Here is a 5,384-nt window from a genome sequence, read left to right on the forward strand (position 1 = left end):
GATTCGAACCCGCCACCTTAGGTGTATGTGGCTGGCGCCTTAGCCGCTTGAGCCACAGGCGCCAAGCCAGTTTTGTAGGTCATTAACTGGACTTTCCTCTGAGTCCCCAGTAGCAGACACAATAACTCAGATTTAAAAAGGGAAACTTTAGCCAACTTTTATCTAAAGTTTAGTTCTTGACATCTAGGTTAGGGTACCACTAAAGAAGCTTCTATCTTAGCATAGCTGATAGCAACTAAGTCAGAAACGCTAAAACTACTCTTCCTCTACCAACAAATGTCCCTACCCCACGGACCCCTCAAAAGGAATCCTAAATAATGGGAGACAGGAATATTCCCTAAGGGTGAGATAGTAGAGAAATTTCTAGATTTGAGTCACTCTGGGCCTCCATTTCTCTATCTATAAAACCTCACTTACACAACTTCTAAGGTCCTTATGGCTACGATAATCAAGAACCCCAATCTTTCTCAAGTGGCTTTACATGGAACACGTGGAAGTAAAGAACCTTTCAATCCACTGAACTGACCCAAATTCTCAGGTATTATCTTAAAAAGCTAACAAACATCCGATTTGCCTGCCCTCTCTTAACCCTCAGGCCGCCCATTTCCCTCACGAAGATGCCAAGGCAAATAAAACCCATCCCCACGACGGTGAAGGAAGTGCGCAGGAGACCGTATTCAGGGTCTTAAAAGCACTGCCCCCGAAAAGAAAGGCCCACCATGGGCGCCCAATAACCGCTGAACGAATGAATGAGTACAACCAGATAAATGGACGCTCCCTTAGCGTGGGCTCCAACTGGAGACTCCAGGCCTAGACCCCACCGACGTCCATTCCCTCCCAAGGCCTGAGGAGTCGAGCCTCCTGGCCGTAGGGTCGCGGGCCCCGCCCCTCCCTCAGACAAGAAGGTGCGCGCCGGGGCGCGAGACTTCAGAGCCGAGAGGGCCTGGGACGCCCCGCGCTTCCGCCCGCCTTGAGAGGAGGAGGAGCTTGCAGAGCCGCCGCTGCTCTGGCTCCCGACTTACCGAGGTGCGGTGGGGGAAAGTACCAGGAGTGAGGGCACAGGCCCGTCCGCCACCTGCCGCTCACAGAGCAGCGCGCGGCCGCCACGAAACCGTCGCCGCCGCCGCTGCCACTACCGATACCACCGCCACCCACCGCCGCTCCGGGCGCAGCGCGCAGAGGGCCCGACTGCGTCACACGCCGCCTACCGTCACAGGCTCGCTCTGGGCGCTCCGCCCTCGCCGTCTGCGCATTGGCAGACGAGGCCGCCACTCTGGTTCCGCCCTGTTATTCATTGGGTAACTAGTCTTTTGAACCAGAACGTGAAGGCGGTCTTCCGGAAAAAAGGCGAAGGGGAAGAGGAGGGACAAAAAGAGTTACGGGGAGGAAAAGGGGAGGGGTGGCGGGAGGGACGTGGAGTCCCGCCCCTCACCGCCGCGGTTGGCTGGGGGCGATTCGTGACATCACACAGGCTTCTGGAAGTGGACTGGTGAGAGGCTGGAGTGGGGGAGCACCCAGTCGGGTGTGGTAGAAGAGTGGTGACGTTTTTAACGAGGCTCCGCCCCCTTTTGGAGGTATTTGAGCTGCGGGATTGCCAGCCAATCAGAGGGAAGGCCCCTAGAATGGCATGGTAACTATTCTAACCTTTCCTTGCCCCAGCGCGCGGGTGGTGATGGGAAGGCTTCCCGGTAGCGCAGGCAGCACTTCTTGGGCAGACCTCGTGCGTAGCTGACGACTCTACCTGGAAGTTCTGTACACTTAATTTGCCTGCGACTGCTCTGAGGCCCTAAATCCCGATTTTCCTTTCTTATGACCCAGGCTTGCACCAACACACCTTTTCCCTTTCTGAATTCCTAGGATAGAAATTAAGAGTATTTACGATGCCCTCAGAAATGGTCCACCTTAGAGTTTAGTACAAATGAGAATTCTTGTTTTTTTCGTGTTTTTTTTTTTTTTTTTTTGAGACAGTGTTTCACTACGTTGCCTTAAGTAGAGGGCCATGGCGTCACAATTCACACCAATCTCAAACTCTTGGGATTGCAAGTAGCTAGGACTACAGGGGCCCGCCACAACACCCAGCCATTTTTTGTTGCAGTTGTCATCGTTGTTTAGCTGGCCCAGGCCGGGTTCCAACCTGCCACCCTCTGTGTATGTGACTGGCACTGTAACCACTGTGCTATGGGCACCAAGCAAAAATGAGCATTCTTGGAACTTACTTCCCAGATGCACGTTAAGAACCCCTGCGTAGGCTTGGCACCTGTAGCTCAAGCGGCTAAGGTGCCAGCCACATACACCACAGCTGGTGGGTTCGAATCTGACCCAGGCCTGCCAAACAATGACAACTACAACCAAAAAATAGCTGGGCGTTGTGGTGGGCGCCTGTAGTCCCAGCTACTCAGGAGGCTGAGGCAAGAGAATCGGTTAAGCCCAGGAGTTAGAGGTTGGAAGTTGCTGTAAGCTGTGATGCCGAGGCACTCTACTCAGGGTAATAGCTTGAAGCTCTGTCTCAGAGAAAAAAAAAAAAAAAGAACCCCCTGCATAAAGAACTGGTTCAAATGTTGCCACCAACCTCCGTTACATCCCTGTCACTTTGTATCCTATTGTTTACTTTTTGGTTTTCTGTGTCCTGGGCTCTTGCAGGTCAGAGCTGCAGCTTCTTGGTGTTCCTTTCCTCCTTGGGCCTAGCTCAGAGCATAAGCCTGATAGTACAAGAGGGAAAGTTGGGGATCTCAAACAGAATAGCAGGAGCCGGTACTTAGCAAAACGTATACAGACTATACCTCTGCTATGATCTCTTCTGGAACATCAATACGAGATTGAAATGGGTTTTGCTGCTTGGCGCCTATGGCTCAAGTAGCTAAGGCACCAGCCACATACACCTGAGCTGGTGGGTTCGAATCTAGCTTGGGCCCGCCAAACAACAATGATGGCTGCAACCAAAAAATAGTCAGGTGTTGTGGCGGGCGCCTATGGTCCCAGCTACTTGGGAGAGTGAGGCAAGAGAATCGCTTAAGCCCAGGAGATGGAGGTTGCTGTGAGCAGTGATGCCACGACACTCTACCCAGGGCGACAGCTTGAGGCTCTGTCTCAAAAAAAAACCACAAAAAAAACTTCTGAAATGGGTTTTGCCCAAAACATAGGTAAATTTAAATACTCTAGGTTTTTCAGTGGTAGCAAGGGACTAGAAATAATTGATTTATTTGTTAAAAAGGGTGGTGCCTGTGGCTCAAGGAGTAGGGTGCCAGCACCATATATCAGAGGTGGTGGGTTGAAACCCGGTCAAAAACTGCAAAAAAAAAATTTAAAAACTGTGGCGGCGCTGTGGCTCAGTGAGACGGGCGCCTGCTCCATATACCCAGGGTGGCGGGTTCAAACCCAGCCCCGGCTAAACTGCAACAATAAAATAGCTGGGTGTCGTGGTGGGCACCTGTAGTCCCAGCTACGAGGGAGGCTGAGGCAAGAGAATCACCTAAGCCCAGAGGTTGCTGTGAGCTGTGACTTCATGGCACTCTAATAAGGGTAAAAAAGTGAGACTCTGTCTCTAAAAAAAAAAAAAAAAAAAATTAAAAAACTGAATTATTTGCAGAGATGAAAGAAATGATACATTGTAAATGCCCAGTAGATGCTTGAAGGAGGAAAAAAAATTAAGCACTGCAAAAGTACAATATAGTTCCCCATCTAGGTACATTTGGTCTAGGTACAGTTGCTCATTGCACAAAGATCCAATTATTGAGACAATGAGGATAGATGACAGTAGAATGGGAGAAGATGCCTCAGATCTTCCAAGTAAGTGGAGGTCCTGATCTTTAAAAAGAGGGGCCCCTGTGCCTTGGGGCAGGTGGTAGTATATCTCAGGAGGAGCTAAGAGTGGCTGCGTTTGAGGGCAGGTTGGAGGGGATAGATAGTCTTGTCTTTAGGAAGTCTGCATGGGGATTTTAGAACCTCAGCTCATTTGTCCTGGAGAAAATCCACCATTTCTGGGAAACAACTCAAAAGGTCAAGAACTTAGTTAAGCGAGGATTATATAGAGATCATTGAAAGTTTTTCTATGGGTTTAATGTTACAAGCTCATGGCCCCACTGATGTGCTTCCCTCCACCCTAATAATTAATATATGGATAGACAAATTGTAACGCTAGTTTAAACATCTGACTAAACCACCTTCCCCCAACTCTTCCATCTGAACACCCCTTCATTTCCACCACTCTTCCTTGCCTTTGCTGTACTTCAGAAAGTTCTTAGCTCTCCTTGGATAGTTATAGTAACTTCCTCACTACCCTCCTGGACCTTTGATTTCTTGCTCTTTAATATTCAAACCCAACTATGTTTAAGCCTCTCCTCTACTTATTTATTTTGGTGTCTCTAACAAAAGGCATACATAGATTTTTTTTTTTTTTTTTTTTAGACAGAGTCTCACTATGTCACCCAGGCCAAAGTACCTTTGTATCAGCCTAGCTCACAGCAACCTCAAACTCCTGGGTTTAAGCAATCCTCCTGCTTCAATCTCCCTAATAACTAAGACTGCAAGCATCTATCACAATGCCCAGCCAGTTTTTCTATTTTTAGTAGAGCTGAGGCCTCCCTCTTGTTCAGGCTTGTCTCCAACTCCTGAGCTCAAGCTATCCTCCTGCCTTGGCTTCTCAGAGTGCTAGGATTACAGGCTTGAGCCACCACAACTGGCCAGTGCTTTAGATTTGTGATATATGAATGAGTAAACTATTTTCTTTAGTGGGAATAGTAGCAGAAGTATGGACTTTGGAGTCATCGAACCATGAGTTTAAATCTGGACCCATCTTAACACAATAATCAAGTAAATGAGGCGAAAGCTATGTTAATTGGTTTGATGTAACCACATCAGATTGTATAAAAGAATTGACATGGGCTGCACCTGTGGCTCAAAAGGGTAGGGTGACAGCCCCATATGCCAGAGGTGGCGAGTTCAAACCCAGCTCTGACCCCCCCAAAAAGAATCAACACATTATAACATTGTACCCCACATATGCATAAATGTATTTATGATCTATGTGTATATGACTTAATAAAAAAATTAAAAATAAATCTGGACCCAATCATGTATTAACTGAATGAATTTGGGCAAATTTCCTAGCCTCTCTGAACCTCAATTTCTTTCTTTTTTCTTTTTCTTTTCTTTTTTTTTATTTTGAGACAGTCTCATTATGAAGCCCTTGGTAGAGTGCCATGGCGTCACAGCTCTCAGCAACCTCAAACTCTTGGGCTTAAACTATTCTTGCCTCAGCCTCCCAAGTAGCTGGGACTATAGGTGCCTGCCACACTCAATTTCTTTGCCTATAAAATGAGTATAACAACTGTATTTTTTTTTTTTTTTTGAGACGGAGCCTCAAGCTATCCCCCTGGGTAGAGTGC

General features: G+C 47.9%; 1 protein-coding gene across 1 annotated transcript in view; it reads right to left on the reverse strand.

Moving 5' to 3' along the window:
* The window catches only part of NUP98 (nucleoporin 98), a 143,725-nt gene extending 142,364 nt beyond the window's left edge, over window positions 1-1,361 (reverse strand). Inside the window, exon 1 of the mRNA XM_023514294.1 lies at window positions 1,023-1,361. The gene's annotated coding sequence lies outside the window, so the exon portion shown is untranslated. The remainder of the gene's footprint in view (window positions 1-1,022) is intronic.
* Between the last annotated feature and the right edge of the window lie 4,023 nt (window positions 1,362-5,384).

The sequence above is a fragment of the Otolemur garnettii genome, unplaced genomic scaffold (assembly GCF_000181295.1).
Source record: "Otolemur garnettii isolate 467f Iridium unplaced genomic scaffold, OtoGar3 scaffold00001, whole genome shotgun sequence".
NCBI classification, from domain to species: Eukaryota; Metazoa; Chordata; class Mammalia; order Primates; family Galagidae; genus Otolemur; species Otolemur garnettii.